This window comes from Monodon monoceros, unplaced genomic scaffold, assembly GCF_005190385.1.
Source record: "Monodon monoceros isolate NGI ecotype Baffin Bay Population unplaced genomic scaffold, NGI_Narwhal_1 Super_Scaffold_5, whole genome shotgun sequence".
In the NCBI taxonomy this organism is placed as follows: domain Eukaryota; kingdom Metazoa; phylum Chordata; class Mammalia; order Artiodactyla; family Monodontidae; genus Monodon; species Monodon monoceros.
Genome location: NW_021703782.1, coordinates 81456 through 101578, shown reverse-complemented (window position 1 = coordinate 101578; position 20123 = coordinate 81456). Strand labels below are relative to the sequence as shown.

The following is a 20123-nucleotide window of genomic DNA, read 5'->3' as shown; positions in this document are numbered from 1 at the left end:
GGGGGACTTCCAATCTGGTCTTCGGGTGCATTTGGCCATCCTTGGTTCACTGCAAAGGGACATCTCAAAAGAAGGGAGAGTGTTCAGTGCTTGGGGCAGAGGGTTTTCCGTAGCTGGGCCAACTCCCGGAACAAGTGGGGAGCCACAGGGGTGCCCTTCTGAAGTCACACTGTCATTTTGGTCCTTATGGGGTGGGGTCGGGGGTGGCTGGCTGCCATGGAAGGCACTTTCTCAGAACATTCTTTTATGGGCAGAGGAGGAATGAACAAAACACTCACTTATAGGATTGTAGTCTAAGTAATGAGAGTACAAACCAAACAAACCACAGGCAGTGAGCAAGGTACCTGACTTTTATGCTAATCAGCCACAAACAAAATCTCAGGTGGGTCCTAACACCTCAGTCTGCTTGTACAACACCACAGAAGGCCCTTCCTTTCCCAACCTTTCCTTCTTAGTGCTGTAGAGGGTATTTCTCTTGGGGGAGCTCTGGTCTGGAAAATTGTGCCAACTGGGTACAACCCAGAAGTCCTAACTTCTCTTGTCAAACAACAATTAACACACCGATTCCAGATAAAGGAAAGAAACTTTCTACTAAAGAGAATGAAACTCGCAAAGGCAAAATTCAATTTACACCAGCTAAGAAATCACGACTTTGAAGGCTGCACGGAACACACTTGGCAATGTCTCTGGGGCAGGCAGGCTTCTTTCACTCAGGAAAAATAGGTGTATAGTATTTTACGTTTGTTTAACTAAAAGTCACATTAAATCCCACCTGGATGGCTTTTGCTTCCCAAAATGAATGGATTCCTCTACTTCTAGAAGAATTAAAAAATATAAAACTCCTAACAGATATCAAATGTCATTTTATAAATTAAGAAAAAACAAAACCCAACACCTACTACCCCCTTTGCCATCATGTATCCTTCAAATATTTAAAACTTCATTCTTTGTTACTCGGACAAGTAAATGGAAAAAAAATGCATAATTTCTCCTGGAAAACTTTAAAAATCACAGCAATCATTTATAAAACTAATGCTAATAGAATTAGAGCATCTGCTGTTTACCAGACATTTCCCCAAGATCATTACATTTTTAAACTTAGTTTATTCCCCCAAACTATATTTTCTTGAACTATCTTGTATCTCCCTGTTATCATAATGTTTTTCCCAGTCCCCATTTATCTCAATGAGAAAATTCCACTTGACCCCAAGATACAGCTGTTATTGATAAATAACCATGTATAACTTTTCCCAAGCAAAAAAATCTAGGCATCTTTTGTTCTTACTCTCATAAATTAAAAGACTGCCTTGTTAAAATTTGTTAAGACTGTACCTTGGTCTCCATTGTCAGAATTTCCGCTGCTTCTTCTCAAAATGTCTCCAACTATTGCCAGAGCTGCTCCGGGTCTTTGCTCAAAGCATGCCCACGGCCACCTTTAGCAGGAGTGAACATAAATCTTTAAATTAAAGGGTCCAGAGATAAGAAAGGAAGCTACAAACAAACCAAAAACCCCAGGTAAACCAGCTGGGACCAAGATGGCAATGAATCTAACATCCAGCAGAACCTGAATCTCATTATACGTTGATTTTTACTACATCGGCTACCAGATGACACACCTGCCGGCGGCATTAAGGCCCAAAACAGGATGAAAAGGAGGTGGCACCCCAGGCCCTTGAAAAAGACCTGCCCCTTCCCCCGAAGGCCTCTTCATCCCATCACTAGCCTCACTCCTCCTCCCTTTGACTTTACTCTTTAAAACTAAGTCACTTTGGCTTCCCTGGTGGCGCAGTGGTTGAGAGTCCGTTTGCCGATGCAGGGGACACGGGTTCGTGCCCCGGTTTGGGAAGGTCCCACATGCCGAGGAGCGGCTGGGCCCGTGAGCCATGGCTGCTGAGCCTGCGCGTCCGGAGCCTGTGCTCCGCAACGAGAGAGGCCACAACAATGAGAGGCCCGCGTACCGCAAAAAAAAAAAAACAATTAAACCACTCTCTCCAGGTGGGTGAGAAGTTGATCTGTAAATTAAGCTCCCACTTCTCCGTTCTTTGGCCACTGAATGAAGCCTGTGCTGTGTCGATCTAAGCTTCGGTTTTGTTATTTGCCTCCTAACTGAATGCAGACAGAACCCTTCACCGTCCAGGCAGAGTCCTCGGCCAGGCTAGGGCCGAAGCAGGGTCCCTACGACTTAATTTGGTAACAAAACCTTCCCCCCAATTCTCCAAGAAACCCTGTAAAATCACTTCCCTGTTTAGAGGCACTTTTTCAGAGGCTATCTTCTTGCTTTGTGGCATAATAAAGAGAAATGTTTCATTCCTTCGGATTACTTTATTGTAACAGTCCTCAGAGCAATCATATTATTTGCCACTTTTTATTTGGGGAATCTGCCTCAGGGTCATTGAGTTGGAAAATAGCTAAACCAAGATTCCAGCCCAGAGGACCTCCCACATCCCACACGCACACACACAACGCCCCCATCTCTGTTCTAAACACACAAACTCTTGACCACATTACTATGCAGCATTATTTCAAGTTTTTCACTTTCAAAGTGATGACTTAAGGGAATTGTAAGGACTTTTATATTGCTTCCTTCCTTGACCTTTTCATTGAAAACAATTTTTTCCCGTTCAAAAGTTACATGGGGGCTTCCCTGGTGGCGCAGTGGTTGAGAGTCCGCCTGCCGATGCAGGGGATGCGGGTTTGTGCCCCGGTCCAGGAGGATCCCACATGCCGCGGAGCGGCTGGGCCCATGAGCCATGGCTGCTGAGCCTGCGCGTCCGGAGCCTGTGGCCTGCAACGGGAGAGGCCACAGCAGTGAGAGGCCCGCGTACCGCAAAAAAATAAATAAATAAATAAAATAATAATAATAAAATCCTGCTCCCCAAATGAATTTCTGTTGCCTTAAATTAATTATATATACATAAAGAGTAACATATTTCAATGACTTTGCACTGTTTTCATATTCAAAGAGTGGTTGTTTTCATATTCAAAGAGTGGTTATAAAATCTTTCTTTGAAAAGACATATTTTTTGATCACTATGTTCCAATTCGCTTGTCAAGTACGTTAAGTCCCTGTAATGTCCTTTGTGATATGATTCAAGAAACCCTGAGGATTTTCAGTGTACTTACTTCTTCTAGTATTATTTACCACCAGACTAATCATTACATCACTATAAATTAATTTTGTGTTCCTCCTCAAGAGGTGATTCTAATCTTGTAATTCTGATTTTGCTTCAGGGGATTTCATCCGAAAATGTGTGCATGGAACCTAATGAAATAGATGCTACCAGGAGTTGTCACAACTAAAGGGACAGTAAAACTGTGAAGTGTTAAGACTCAGATCTACACCTCACAACCGAAGAGCTTTAAAGATACTGTGAAGTCATGAAAAACTAGAGATCTCAGGCCGAGACCGTAAGAAGTTCTCAGTCAGTTTTTCAGGGGCCATAAACCTTATCCACGAATCCTGACCAAGATGATAACTCACACAGGGGACAACTTCTCTATAAGACCCAGAAAACAAGCTCCAAATATCAGAGGCAGGCTGTCCTCTCTCAATCTACTCACCTTTTTTCTTTCCTTTCATCCACGCTTTCTTCTCCACTTACTTAAGGACCTAGATTATTAACAGATGCTCAAACCTCTTATCTACAATGTGTATGCGTTCCCTATATTTAATTTTGCTTCTGATACTTCTAGTCACTCCTTTGTGTGTGTCTTTTGATTAAGATGCACATCCAATATAATTATTGTTTATATTCCTTTGGATGACAACCAGCTTCCTGTGATGCTAGTTTGTTGCAATAAGAAAGATGATTTTCTGTGTCATTGGAATCAAGCGCTAAGTGCTTTTTAAGTGACATGTAAAACAATGGTTCAAGTGGCCAGAAAAATAAAATTCTCATCAAACCTGGACATGAAGGTGTCTGCCTGAAAAATGACAACACTTGGCAACTTTGTAGGCAATTTGTCACAGAAGTAGAGCTTGGGCACCCTTGCCTCTTGCCTAACATAGGACTACAAACCCTGACTCATGTCTTTCTTAGTGTTATTCCACGTTGCTTTGCTCAGATGTGTCATCGCCAAAGTCCAAAATACTGGTAGTACTCGCTTTGGCAGCACATATACTAAAACTGGAATGATACAGAGAAGATTAGCATGGTCCCTGTGCAAGACTGACATGCAAATTGGTGAAGTGTTCCATATTTTTACGAAGCGAGAGGGTGGCATGGACATATATACACTACCAAATGTAAAATAGGTAGCTAGTGGGAAGCAGCCGCATAGCACAGGGAGATCAGCTCAGTGCTTTGTGACCACCCAGAGGGGTGGGAGGGAGATGCAAGAGGGAGGGGATATGGGGATATATGTATACATATAGCTGATTCACTTTGTTATACAGCAGAAACTAACACAACATTGTAAAGCAATTATACTCCAATAAAGATGTTTACAAATTTTTTAAAAAAAATTTAAAACCCCAAAATACTGCTAAATGGACTTTGTCCCTTCAAGTGATCCAACAAACGATCTTCAAACAAAAAGAAAAAAAATCTGACACTAATAGATTCTGGAAAACTACCAGCAGAGCCTTATCATATATCCACAACTCACCCAAAAGCAGTGAAGATTGAAATTGCTTCTGTTCACGGACAATGGGGTTGTAATCCCCATCCTGGGCTGACAAGTATGTCAAGGGGGTGGGGGGCTGAGAGCTTAAACCCATGGGGTTTTGGTTTTCCTCATGATTAAAAATATATATCCCCAGGATACTTTCCTGTCACTGTGTGAAGACTGAGAAAAATGAAAGACGTTAGAGCCTGGCTCTGGGAAATACTTGAGCCCTGAAGATAAGCTATAAATCAACTAAAATACCTGGATTATCAAGACTGTTGAGCAAACTTGGCTCAAAACTTGGTCTCATATGTGCGTTAGTGTAAAGCTATTGTGTGTCACACACTGCCCGGTCCCAAGGAGTTCCCGACCTCCAAAAACTTGTCTGAAAATCTGTCACCCAGACAGACCCTAAAAACCCATCACTCTACTTTTCTTGTTTGGGGCTAAGATTCTGCCAAGGTATGTTTCTTTCTTATTTCAGCAGATCCAACAAAGTGAGCTTTGCCTGCTCGGCAGGTTTTGGATGGTGTTTTGCTAAGGTGAAAGTTGACAAAAGCTATAAGCACAAAAATCAATAGTTTATCTGTACGATGACAAGACTTGACTAGAAAGAGAATTGGGAAACAATCTTTCCACAATAGATAAGAGTAATAATAAAATGCTCAGAAACAATGTCCACAAGAAAGGCACAGGACCTCTGTAAATAAAGCAATCAAGTCATATTGAAAGAAGTAATAGAAAATGTCAACAAAATGGAAAAGTGTGAGAAGAATAAAAATATCCATTTCTCCCAAATTATCATAGAATTCATACAATCTTAAAGGATCACAATAGTTTTTTTAAAAAAATTCTAGCTGGAAGTTAGTATGGAAAATATAGAAAAGAAAGACTGCGAGGTACTTTTGTCCTACTGGATATTAGCATACACTCCACATGCATTTACACAGGAGCTAATCAGTGTCATCTTGTGTGTATCAAGTTACACTCACCTGGATCTGCAGTGGATGAATCAGTGTTGCTGTTAGCTCCTGGTCACATTCATAATGCATAGAACAAGGACTGCTCACTGCCATTCCTCTTTCTGACCCACTTTTCTAGTTTACTTATTTGAACATGAGGTAAATGAAAGTATATTTGGGACTAACAAGTGCCTTCAATAGGTAAGCTAGAAATGTCTTGGAAGCAATAGGAAAGTATTTTATTGTGAGCTAAGCTTCATACTTTCTGTCAGTTATTCAAAATCCACTGATCTGAAGGTAATAGAAATTGTATTACTATTGAAAATTGAGAAAATAATATAGTATTCCAAAAGCAGTGTATAGCTCTTAGTTATTTGTCTTTTTTGACAAAGTGAAACAGAAATTTCCCCTCAAGAGTTTATCATGCTGCACTGTAATTTTATTAGGCAGATGGTCAGCCGTAATACACAGCTGTAGAATATATTTGACAAAGTCAAAATACACTGCACTGCTTTGTCAATTTTCTTCCTATGGACAGATAATTAATTATTGTTTATTCAAGTGATGAATTACATCAAAAAGTTACAGAAATGAAAACACATATCTGTAACTTTCTTCTTTTTCCTTTCCTACCTTAGCTTACTGATTATTCATATGCTCTTTTTCTTCCTATTATGCCCATATTTAAACGAATCTGCTCTAAATTAGTATTACGATCCTCTTCTGAAATTTTAAAATTTAAGCCTATCTATGATGCTTCCAATTCATCAGCATTGTATCGCTTCCATAGACATAGAACAGTGAGTAGTTACAACTACCAATTCCTTTTTGTACAGTGGATGTTGTTCCCATGGCAACGGTGGACAACATCGAACAGCAGCACACCAGGAAACTCCCTGCACTTTAATAAACAACTCTCTTTCCTCTATCACTGTATTCATAGCCTGCACAGAATTTAAAAATCAACAGGATGCTAACATCTGCAGTGCCCATATAACAGCATAAGAAAACGCCATTCTATTCTTCCTCAATTTTGTATATATCGTTCAGGAGCGTGTTTTTCAGTAATGTAGATGACTCATCACTCTACAATTCCACGATTTGCTGAAATAAGGGAGTGGTGAACTCTGTACCAGCAACAGAAACTCAGCAAATGTCCCACTATTTTATGTTTAGCTTTTGTGACTATGTGTATGTGGATACGGATCCCTTTTTCCCAGATTCACATGGATAGAGTTGAGGGTCTGACTTCATCAGCTTTTAGACTCATTTTTGAGGAGATTTCTATCTTGGTTGAAAATGGAACCACATTACCTAAGGCAAGCGCTCGGTGTCATTGTACCTGATCAACCATCGAAGTCATTTAGCTTGTATTTATGAAAGCAGGCAGTTATGAATTAAAATAGGATGAAAGACTCATTTGGATAATTCAAAATATGAACTTATTAAACATTTTATAGAGAAAAAATCAAAATGAGAGTATCATTCTCCCTCAGTCTTCAGCATTTTTAAAATTTGATTATTTTATATTGGAGTGTAGTTGATTCACAATATTAGTTTCAGATGTACAGCAAAGTGGTTCAGTTATACATACACATGCACCTACTCTTTTTCAGATTCTTTCTCCATTTAGGTCATTACAGAATATCATCACACTTCTCTCTATCCCTCACATCTCCTCCAGTCTTTGCTTACCAGTCTTTTTTACTTCTAATTTTGGCCAATAATTTGTTTTATTTTCACTGGAATGATGACATTGTGCTTTGATATAGTAGGTCTCGATCCTTGGTTCTCGAAAACAAATTAACAAGCCTAGTATGACTGTGTACCTGTTTGTTCTTTCACTCCTGGCTGTCTAAACTGCCTGACACATATTTCTTTGAAATGGGATAAAACTGTGATTGCCCTCTTTCTTGCTTTAAATAAGGCAGAAGTTGCACAGTTCATAGAGATTTTCTTTTTTTTAAACAACTTTATTAAGATAATTCATCTATCAATCAAGTCATCCATTTAAAGTATACAATTTGTTGTTTTTTAGTATATTCACAGATATGTACAACCATCACCACCCTGGGTTTGCCAGGACAAACAATGTGTGTTCCCTTTGGACCAAGTATAAGCCATGCATCAAAGAGAGCTGGTATCTTACAACCTGTTGAAGGAGGCTGCCTGGGTGGGCAAATACACATGAAAGAGAAGATGGAATGCTTCGGTCCTCAGCAATGGGGGAGAGATTTTCTCAAAGAATTCCTGAAGACACCCTGGAGAGAAAGAGGCTGGTTGAAATTCTATCAATTCCAGGGAATTCCAAGGTTAAAATTCTGCAAACTTGCTAGTCAAAAAAGTAAATTTCCACTCACCTCACTATCTTCCCTCCAAGTCTCAATCCTGGCATGGTCAGAAACTAAGGTTAAATGGATCAAGTGGGCAATGGTAGCAGAAGGTGGATGAGAAAAAAGAAAACAATTAAACTTCCTTAACACAGATCCCCTGCCTATAGGAGGATTGAATTTGATAAGAGGAAAAGGAGCATAATTTGGAAGAATGAAGATGGAAACCATCCTTTCCAAGGGACCCGATCAGAACTAATAAAGAGCTCTGATTTTAAGCTTGACCCCTGACTTGTAGATACCGTCAACTATACATAGTAGCTCTGACCAGGGAATAGGATGCATATAAAAACATATGTAGACAAGGTTACAAATTATGAGGCTATTACAAGCAACTTTATGCCAGCATAATTACCATTCATTTCAGATGACAAGATTTTTGCTTAAGAAAATAGACATTCAATAAAAGTTTTTGTTTAACTGTTAAATAAATGGATAAACTTTAGTGAGGTGGTCCCATATCAAAGAAATATGTCAATTAAATTAAAATATACTTAATAACTATAGCTATTTTAAAAATATTAAATAAACCACCATTTAAAACACTCCTACAAAAATATCTAGATTTAAACCTAATGAGAAGTCCTAAGCAAAATGTATATGAATAAAACCACAGAATTCATCTTTAGATGGAAGAGAAAAGCTGAGTAGAATGAAGATTTAAGGAGCATGTTCCTAATGGGAAAACCAAAATAATACCGTGTTTGTTCTTTCACTCTCCAAGTGGCTAACTGACTTAGAAAAGCAATTATAATCAATATTGTAAAAGGATTCTTCTACTTGACAAAATCATTCCACTTAATTTGGGATTAGAGTGCATAAAAAAGTCAATAAAATATATTAAATTTGCCTAATTTGATACCTTAAAGTTAAAACTGAAAATTATAAATGTATAATAAATAAAACATTGTTTTATTTATTGTTTCAACATGAATAAACATAGTTTGTGTGACAAAATAGAAAATTCAGAAATACAGAATAGAAAATTCAGAAATACAAAATAGAAAATTCAGAAATACAGAAAGTCACAAACATTTAGTATATGATGAAAAAATATAACATTTCATTGAATTATTTAGTAAATTCTTCTGGGGTAGCTTGTTAAATAGCACATTCAGAAAAATAGCAGAGTGGATAGAAAACTAAAATAAAGATAGAACTTAACATCTTACAAAGCGATAATCTAAGTTCTGGAAGAAATAAAATATGACAGAAAATAAATACAGGTACACATTTATTTGATTTAGGGTATGGAAGGACTCTTTCCCATAAAAACTATGAAAGAAATAATGAAGAAAAAACAGGCAAAGTTGAAAACACAAATGACCTCAGGACATGCATATGCATTTGTCAGAATAAAAATGTGCAACAGAAAGGAAGCTAAGCCTCATTGGTGGCAGAAGTGCTGTGTATCAAATGAGCAATGTTGGTTGTTACAACAAACACAGAAATCTCAGTCTTAACAGGATGAAAAACATGTTTTTATAACACTTTACAGTCTGTGTCCTATAGTTTTCTAGGACTGCCATAACCAAGTTCCACAGGCTGGGTGGCTTAAACAACAAAAGTGTATTTTCTCACAATTCTGAAGGCTAACAGTCCAAGATGAAGGTGTTGGCAGGGTTGGTTTCTTCTGAGGCCTCTCCCTGAGTCTTCCCTCTGTATGTGTCTGTGACTTAATTGCCTCTTTTCTTATTCATTTTTTTTGTAGCAGTAATTATTTTGTTTTTTAATTGAAATATAGTTGACATACAATATTTTGTTAGTTTCAGTGTACTACATAGTGATTTGACATTTACATACAATATGAAATGATCCCCATGATAAGGTTAGTAACCATCTCTTCCCGTGGACATTTTAACAATATTAATTCTTCTAGTCCATGAACCTGGAATATCTTTCCATTTGTTTGTGTCCTGCCTAATTTCTTTAAACAATGTCTTATAATTTTCTGAATACAGGTCTTTCACTTCCTTGGTTGCACTTATCCCTAGGTATTTTATTCTTTTTGATGAAAACGTAACTGGGATTTAAAAAAATTTTTCTTTTTGATCTTTTGTTATTAGTGTACAGAAATGCAACAGATTTCTGTATATTCATTCTGTATCCTTTGACTTTACTAAATTGATTTGGGGATCTTATTGTTTTCTGGTGGCGTCTTTAAGATTTTCAAAATGAGGTATCATATCATACGCAAATAGTGACGGTTTTACTTCATTCTTTCCAATTTGTATTCCTCTTATTTCTTCTTTTCTGATGTCTGTGGCTAAGACTTCCAGTGCTACGTTGAATAAAAGTGGTGACAATGAGCATCTTTGTCTTGTTACTGAGCTTAGAGAAAATGCTTTTCGGTTTCCCTGTTGAGTACAACGTTGGCTGTAGGTTTGTCATAAATAGGCTCTAATATATTGAGGTATGTTCTGTCTCTACCCATTTTTGAGAGTTTTTATCATAAATGGGTGCTGGATTTTGTCAGAAGTTTTTCTGCATCTATCGAGAAGACTCTATGATTTTTATTCTTCAGTTATTTTAATGAGGTATATCACATTGATTAATTTGCAGGTATTGAAACATTCTTGTATCCCTGGGATAAACGACCCTTTTAATGTATTGTTGAATTTGGTTTGTTAATATCTGATTGGACATTTTTTCCATCTGTGTTTCTCAATGATATTGCCCTGTAAGTTTCTGTGTATGGGGTGTCTTTGCCTGGGCTCATTTTTGTATCAGGATGATGCTGGTCTTGTAGAATGAGTTCTGAGGCATTCCTTCCTCTTCAGTTTTTTGGATTAGCTTGAGAAGGATGGGTGTTAGCTCTTCTCTAATTGTTTGGTAAAATTCACGAGTGAAGCTAACCGCTCCTGGACTTTTGTTTGTTGGGAGGCTTTTGATCACTGACTCAGTTTCATTCCTGGTAATCAGTCTATTCATATTGTGTATAGATTCACTCTTGGGTTTGTAAGTTTCTAGGAGCTTATCCATTTTTTCTAGATTCTCCATTTTATTGGCATACACTTGTTAGTAGTAATCTCTTACAATCCCTTGTATTTCTTTGGTGTTGTCCATAACTAGTCATCTTTCATTTCTAATTTTATTTATTTGGGCCCTTTCTAGGCATGTATAAAACTTTACTTACAGGTATTTCCTAATTTGTCAGCTGAGAAGGCCTAGAAGCAATGGCATCCCAGTAGCAAGGAGCACATCTCACACTTAGATCCTCGTGTTTAATGTAATTCTCTAACAAAAGGCACCAGCACTCTGGGGTGACCATGGAACATCCCATGTGCCAGAAGACACCCAATACACTGTGCCTGTGACACAGGAGACAGCTCAAGATGCTCCCCATGGCCAAATCTGGGACAAACTGAGCAAAAATGCATAATGACTGTAATTGATTATAATTCAGCAAAATAAGTGTCCATGATTCAAACAGATATAAATAACTGAATATGTAAATGGGGAAGGGGCAGCTCTCCCTTATTAAGAATTCCAATTTATAAATGTAGAAGGAAGAGTGTGATATAAAATCACCATTAGACAAACACCACCATGAAAATTGCCACACACAAGATCCACCAATAGGTGTTAAAATTAGTGGGTGAAAATTTGAGGAAAAACAGTATTTGCCTGGTTTGAAGTATCTCGTCCCAAGATATGTATTAAATACAAAGGAAAATACAGAAACCGTACAGAGGAGAAGCCAGCAGATACCAACCTCACTCAGTGATCGAGGTTAACACATAGCATCGTGAAGCCCTCAGTCCAGTGCACTAAGAAGGACGGGCCACCATTTCTGTGTATTCTTGACAAAAAAGTCCAATCTCACAACAATCATGGGGGTACATCAGGCAAACTTAAATCGCAGGCATTCTACAAAGTAACTGATCAATACTCTTCCAAAGTGTCAAGATGATAAAAAAAAATAAGGAAAAACTGAGAAATTCTCACAGATTAGAGGAGGCTGAGAGAAATAACAAGAAAAGACAATGTGGGATCCTAAATAGAATTCTGGAAGGGACAAGGGACAATAGTAAAAACACTGCTGAATTTTGAATAAGATCTGTGGTTTAGTTAATAAGATCTTTTTATTGCTAATATTTACTTAGTAATATTAATATTTATTATTATTAATTTCCTGGTCTTGGTAATTGTCCTATGGTTATATAACATTTTAAACATTAGGGAAAGCTGAGTGAGGCTAAACAGAGCTCAGTGCTATTTCTGTGACTTTTCTGTAAGTCTAAACTTAGTTCAAAACATAACATTGAAAGAACACAAAAAATAAAAATTAGGTGCTTACTGAATGCTTTATCTTCACATTTCCAGCACATTGTAGATGTTAAATAAACACACATCTGAATAAACCACTGCTTCATACACAAACTATCTTAATATAAAACCTTTTATGAATGCATAACGTTAATTTTACCACAGGCAGGGAAAGCCATTTTATTCCACTCATTCCAAAATCATTCGTTGAGCACCTGTTATCTTGCAGGCCCTCTGCTAAAGTGCTGGAGGGACTTTGCTGATTGAAAATAAGAAATACGTTTTTTCATAGACCCTGCTTTTAGCAGAGAGTAAAGACATTAATTAAGTTACCACATAAATAAGTTATATCTCCTATAAATGAGAAAAAAACCATGATTTTATAAAGGTATATTATATGAGAATTTGACTTTGTCAAGTAATTCGGTGGTTTGGTTCTTCCCTGAAGGAAGTGCAACATTTTACTAAAGATAATGGATTTTTTAAAGTGTAAACAAATGAAAATATAATTTCTCTGTACAGAATTTAAGGAGATCTTCAATTATTTCTTCTATCAAGAATAAAGTTTAAGTGTTTTCTGCTAATGTCATTACTGATGCAATCTTTTCTGATTGGTCAGGAAGTAAATAGTAAAATCTTGTATCATATTTCAAAATTAACTCCTGATAGAAAATTCAAAACAGTGCCAGAAAATTAAGTACAATTTTTATGCTAATAGCTTTCCCTTGTCCAATCCTTTTCCTGCAACTTTCTTCTGTTAAAAAGTAAAGTACATTGATTGATTTTTGAATGTGAAATCACCCATGCATCCCTGAAGTAAACCTCACTTGGTTGTCAGGAATTACTCTTTTTATATATCACCTTAATAAAGTTGCTAATAATTTCTTTAGGATTTTGCATGTATTATTATAAAAGCAGTTTGTCCATAATTTCCTAGGTTATACTTTTTCAGGTTTTGAAAACAGTATTATACTGGCCTCCTAAAAAACATTTCAGAAGTGTTTCTGTTTTTATTCTTTAGAACATTTTATTTGACTGGAGGCATCTCTTCCTTAAACAAGAAGAATCACTAATTGACCTGGGGTTTTCTTTTGGGGCAAGTTTTAATAATGTGTTTTTATTTCTTTAATAGATACAAAACTATTTAAATTGTGTCATTTTTTTTTCTGTCATCCTTGTTAATTTGCATTTTTGAGGAAGTTGACTATTTCATTCAAATCGTCATATTTATTGGCACAAAGTTATTCATCACATCTGCTACTGTTCCCTGATATGGACTCTCAGGAACCAAATTTATCCTCCCTCATTAAAGGATTGGAAAAACAGACAATATGTATGAGACCATACTTTCGAGATGGTGCATAACAGGCAGAACAGAGCTGTGATCCTGGGAGAGGGGACCAGACCAACTGTGACAAGGAGGACACAGGACAGGAGAAGAAACCCAACAGAGCTTGGTGATTTCCTGATTTGAGAAGAAAGAGGTTGGATTTGGAGTGGATCAAGGTGGCTAGAATTCGCAGGGAAAGGAACAAATGTGAGAGGAAGGGTAGAGTGCTCTCCTGATCTGCAGGGCGTCCCCTGGAGCCTTTGGCTGAGTCCTAGGATGCCTACGATGTGCATGAGTGAATAGACACCACCTGAGACCCAGGACAGGACCACCAGTAAACAGTAACAGCAATGCGTAATGACTGTGTGTTACAAAAGCACCAGCAATATATTGAAGTCAAAACAAAACAAAATGTCAAAATGAAAAACTAGGCCTTAACAAAGGGCTTGTCATGAAGAAAAAGCATAGAGTCACTTATCTCCTCTAAGGGCATACTATGTGCAGTCCTTACGCATTTGCTCTTCAAATAGTTGCGGGGAGCAGCGGGTACCCAGGGGAGAAGGGGATTTATCTGGCTGGAGCACTTCTTTTGTTCTATCTCTGTGGAACAAAAACATGGAAAATGAGTAACTTAGATGTTATATAGAATACCATCATATATATATATATATATATATATATATATATATATGTATGTATGTATCGTATTACACACATAAATATCTTGGTTACAACCAGGGAAAATGTCTAGGTCTAATTAAATGAATTCCTTCAGTCTTCTTTGAATTAAATCATTTTTCTTTAATATCTCCCTGATGATCCCAAACTTGGTTACTTGAAGGACGTCTTGAAGAATACAAAATTTCGTCTCTGGGCAAAATTGTGGTGATGCTTGTTATTTAAGGTGGTGGGTCCATAGGCATAAATGTTGACATCTGTCAACAGTGACACAGCCCTGATCTTCAGAGCATAGCAGTTATCCAATTCTTGACTGATTTCCTCAGACTGCCAGAATATCTATTCCTTGAAATAGGCAAAAGAAAATGTTTTCCTGACTAATATGTTCTTGTACAGTTTCAAATTCAATTTATTCTTCCAACCTAGTACATCGCCGTGTGACCCTGTTGCAAGACTGTGATTTAAAGTAAACAACAGCAGACGTAAATACCCGTTCACTCAATATAAGCCACTGTATAACTCCTGATAATGCAGTGCAGTGTTTTCACTTTATAGATTTGTATGCGCACAACATCTTGGGATACTTACAAATAAACAGACATGTTAATATCTTAAATTTATTATCAGAATAGAGGCAAAGTATTTCCAAATGACTATATAGGACTCACAATACACATTTTAACATATGGTATCATTTCTCAAACATCAAGTACAAAAGAATGATTTTGACAAATCTTAATTGCTCAGTTAGATGTCTTATGGGGGACTTCCCTGGCGGTCTAGTGGTTAAGACTCCGCGCTTCCACTGCAGGTGGCGCGGGTTGGATCCCTGGTTGGGGAACTAAGATCCAGAAAGCTGTCTTATGTAACTGGATTTGATATGCATACTCTATGCAGAGCCATTCTTGTAGTGACAAATAGTTCTACGACGTGCTTTTGGATTTTTCTTACTGAGATGATGACTTTTTTTTTTTTTTTTTTTTTGCTGCGCTGGGTCTTCGTTACTGCGCAGGCTTTCTCTATTGTGGAGAGCAGGGGCTACTCTTCATTGCGGTGAGCAGGCTTCTCATTGCAGTGGCTTCTGTTGCAGAGCTCGGGCTCTAGGCGCGCGGGCTTCAGTAGTTGTGGCATGCGGGCTCAGTAGTTGTGGCACGCAGGCTCTAGAATGCAGGCTCAGTAGTTGTGGCGCATGAGCTTAGTTGCTCCGCGGCATGTGGGATCTTCCCAGACCAGGGCTCGAACCCCTGTCCCCTGCATTAGCAGGCGGATTCTTAACCACTGAGCCACCGGGGAAGCCCATGAAAAGATGACTTTTGTGAAGTCACATGAGGTTGGATGATTTGTTTCCAAAAATGCTTCCTGACAGGAGATGAAAGATATTATTCTTTGTTGTGTTCTTCATGCTGAAGTGCAGTTTTTCTCTTGTAGCATTTATTTTTAAAGAACTTGTGAAGCTGAACTATCATGTTCTTTAAAAAGTGGAATAATTGGTATAGTAAAATTACAGATTTTTCTAAGTACATTTACGCTTTCAATATCTAGTTAAATAATGTCACCCCCTTAGCGAAATTAGATTGTGTCTTTGCCTCTCCATAAAAGCAAGGTTGGGGCTTCCCTGGTGGCGCAGTGGTTGAGAGTCCACCTGCCGAGGCAGGGGACACGGGTTCGTTCCCCGGTCCGGGAAGATCCCACATGCCGCGGAGCGGCTGGGCCCGTGAGCCATGGCCGCTGCGCTTGCGCGTCCGGAGCCTGTGCTCCGCAACGGGAGAGGCCACAACCGTGAGAGGCCCGCGTCCTGCAAAAAAAAAAAAAGAAAGCAAGGTTGTTTCGTTTTGTTTTTAGCTTATAGCTGTATTTAATAAGGTATATTTGAGCAAGTGGTAAGAACATTTTATTTGTGGGATACTGATGTGGTAGGTGATTACCTAAGCTTGTTTTATTGTCATTCATATGTGCAGGTACCTACGCACAAGTACACACAGATGCAAACTTACATCAGTGAACTCCCTCCATCATAACATGTTTGTAGAGAAAGGGCCGTTTGTTTCAAAAGTTGGATATTCATTTAAAATATAGGTTGTTAAGAGTTCAATTTATATAAACAAAGTCCTTTAGAAATCAATTGTAATTGTGGACTTAAAAATCCTATTTAATGATGCACAATTTATCAAATAAATTTGAACCCTTCTGTGAAAGAGGTAACTTGCTAGGAAAATAGGTATTTCCAGCTTTGACGCAGCTGATGGTTCAAGTTCTAGCACGAGAATGGCAGAAGTTTAGTTTTCAATCTTTCCCCTTCTCCTACCAAATACCAGGTAAAACAACCAGGAGAATAGAGGTAAATCAAGCAAGCAAACTCGGCTGACATCATGAACCGGATGTTGCAGCAGGAGCTCCCTCTGCCCAGGTGTGTCGGTAGCAGGGGCAGGTGTGGCCCCAGGCTCAGCGGTAACAGACTTGCTGCTCGGAGGAGGTGAGAGGTGCCCTGTAAGCGTTGGGTGGTCTGGGCGCCGGGGATGCCCGCCTGGGTGGGTGGTACGGGGAGGGGCTGAGGACCCCAGGAAGACTCAGGACTCCTGAGGTGAAGTACACTCTGGAAGACTTCAGAAATCTGCAGCCCGCGTTTCCTGCGGGCGACAGAGGCTGCCCAGGGAAGGGGGCTGAAATCACTTAGGGCAGGAAGGAGGACTAGAGGTGGCAGGGTGCTGCCGCGAGAGCAGGGCTCAGAAAGTACTGGCAAAACGCGGCTGTCTCTCAGGGGAGAGCTTACCTCTGGAAGGCACGTCCTCCCTCAGCTTCTGCTTTGCTTCCCCGAGAGCAGGATCCCCGCACCTACAGGCTCCGGTGCGTGGCGGTCAGGAGACAATTCACCCCAGGTGCTCTGCTGGCATCTCTGCGCGCCTACGTTCCTATCTTTTGCTGTGCTGTACCTTTCCCTTTCTTGAAGATATTTACGTTAGAATTCTCTTTAGGGCCTTATAAGTTCAGTTATCTGACCACGTATTGTTGCCACATAAACCTTCATGCAGGGTATGATGGGACCCACTTCACTGAGCTTACAGAGTGGTCGTGGAAATTGGGTTGTGTCTGCTAATAACGCGTTAGGCTTGTTAATCTACTGATGGCCACGTCCAAACACGGATCATTCTCTTCTGATGCTAGTTTACCTAACACCTACGTTTGGATGTCCTACATGAATCTCACATTCAATACATCTGACACTGAATTCGAAACACCTTCCCTGGATTACACATGCCTGTAACTCTCAGTTTCTAGAATGTTCCCTAAAAGTGTGATCTAGATGTGCCGAGGTCTCTTCCGTAATTACACCCAGATACTCAACCACTTTTTAACCCTCCATCCCCTCTCCAGGTCCTGACACCGCATCGCTTTAGGTCCTCAAACACACAAGGCCTTCATTACTTTGTCTGCCTAGACTGTTACTGAGCCAATTGCCTCTGAGCAGATCCAGGTCACAGCGACAAGGGATGCTGTTTGTGTGGAGTGGCCTGCTGGCTCTTTTCATAAATCCCGCAGACACTAGAGCAATGATTACCTTCTATCTCAGAAGAGCTGATGACTTACAAAGCTTTCCTTCCACGCCTCCACAGGGATTCATCCTCTGGGGCACACATCTCCTTACATCAGAAAAAGAAACTTTATTCTTTAGTGCGGCATTTTTTCTGTTTGTAGAGATCTGGGCTCTGGAGTCAAATAAAGCCGGCTCCACCACTTTAGGTAGCCGTGTGACCTTGGGCAGTTTACATTGTCTTTAAAGGCCTGTTTCTCATTTATTAAACGGAATTATATGATAGAAAACACCTCATTAATGTGATAAATAAGTGATTTTCTAATCACGTATGATCCCAGGGTAATTTCATAACAAATCATATGTGAGTTTGTTTTAATTATTATTGCCAAAAGAATATTCATTCTTATTCCAGTTGACTACTCAAAATTTTCTAAACGTGTCTGAGTACCTAATACTGTACTACAAGCCATGTGATCCTGGCTTCCCATTCAGGTTAATTTCCATCCTGCCTCACGAAGATCAACTTAAACTTGACGCTGTCCTCGGTTATCTGAGTTTACCGACCTCTTCTTCTGTACACCAAAAGCACTTGTCAGTGTACTACATTTTGGCATCATATAACTTTCTAAACATGTACATCCTACATATTCCTAGTTAAATTGTGAACTATTTTAGGACAGGGACCTAGCCTCTATTAATTTACTTTCATAGCACCTACTTAGATGTTTAGAAATGACTGTTGAAAATATTGTTTTTTTAAATCATCTTGATCCAGTATTGGATAGTTAGCAAGATAAATTAGCAAATTTTGACGTAGCAGAGGAAAAAACCCTAGCATATGTAATCTTTCAAAGAACAAGATTGAACATATTAGAGTCTCAAAGCTAAAGTCATCAGGAAGTTATTGTCTTTTAGTTTTTTTAATTTTTTAGCTTTGCATTATACAGAAATCATTACAGAATAATGAAAGGTCACAAAACTCAGAAAAATAGTTCCCCTCTACAGTTCACACAGCTTCCTCAAATGTTAATACCTATACAAGCATAATGAAATTATCAAAATCAGGAAATTAACATCCATTCAACACTATTAACTAATCTGCAGAATTTACTACATCTTTTAATTGCCCCACTAATACCCTTCTTCAGGTGCAGGATCCCACAGTGTGTTTAGTTTCATGTCACCTTTAGAATCCTCTAATCAGGAAGAGATTTGTCTTCATGATATCGACACATTTGAATAATACTGGCCAGCTGTTTTGTAGGTGTCCCTGGGTTTGAGTTTGTGTGACATGTTTTCATGAATAAACACTGGATGATGCCCACGTGTGACACTGTACCCTTAGACAACACTGACGTTTCTCATTAGTGGGATTAGCGTGATCTTTTGGTTAGATTGGAGTCTGGACTGATTTCTCCGTGTGATTTTTCCCTTTATAATTAACAAGTATTTTCTTGCAAGAGGGTTTGCGATTATACAATTAATCTATTTCTTATCATACTTTCATTCTCTAATTTTAGCATCCATTGATAATTCTTTCCTGCAGGAAATGTGAGTGTTCAAATGTTGATTTTATATTCCTATCAATCCTCCATTGTGATTAGAATTCTGCTGTAATGAGGAACTGTCCCTTCACCCTCTTTATTTATTTAGCCAGTTATTTCTTTGTATCAGCACAGACTCATGAATATTAAAATTTTCCCTAGGGTTATAATCCATTACCATCATTATTATTGCTCTTTTTTTTCCTCTCTCCAGATTCGGCCATTGGGAGCTTCTTTAAACTGTCTCCCATGTAGTTCTGACATGCCTGCATCAAGTATTGAGCATTTTACCAATAGTAAGTTTGAATAATTTTATGTTTATTCTTCACAGTTTTATTTATTCTTTTATGAATTATACACTCATGTTATTAGTAATATCTGCCTTAAAAGAAGAAAATTCTTGGAAAATTATATATGTTTTGGGGACTTCACAGGTAATCAGTCATTGGGCCATCTTGGATCTATATTTCCAAAACTTCATGGATTCTATAATTTCAAATACTATCTTCTATATTGTTCTGCTGTATTCTACCCCCTTCTGACCATTATCTTTATATACTTGGTGAATGAAAATAAGCAAATACGCTGCATTTTCTGTAATACTCAAATTGTAATTGGAAAAAAATAATGGTTCGATATATTGTATTTTAATTCGGCTCCAGCATCCTTATTTTCTAAACTGAAGCTGCTTCCATTATTATTTTTCACTTCAGAACAATTTCTTCTAAAACATAATTATAATTTTTAAAGATTTGCTGTAATAACCATGCTATTTATGACTATTAGATTTTTCTCCATGAGACCAGGGTG

General features: G+C 38.4%; 1 non-coding gene across 1 annotated transcript; it reads left to right on the top strand.

Moving 5' to 3' along the window:
• Window positions 1-4097: 4097 nt before the first annotated feature.
• Window positions 4098-4204, top strand: LOC114884899. The gene has a single exon (XR_003790960.1). It is a non-coding gene; the product is annotated as a U6 spliceosomal RNA (small nuclear RNA).
• Window positions 4205-20123: the final 15919 nt, after the last annotated feature.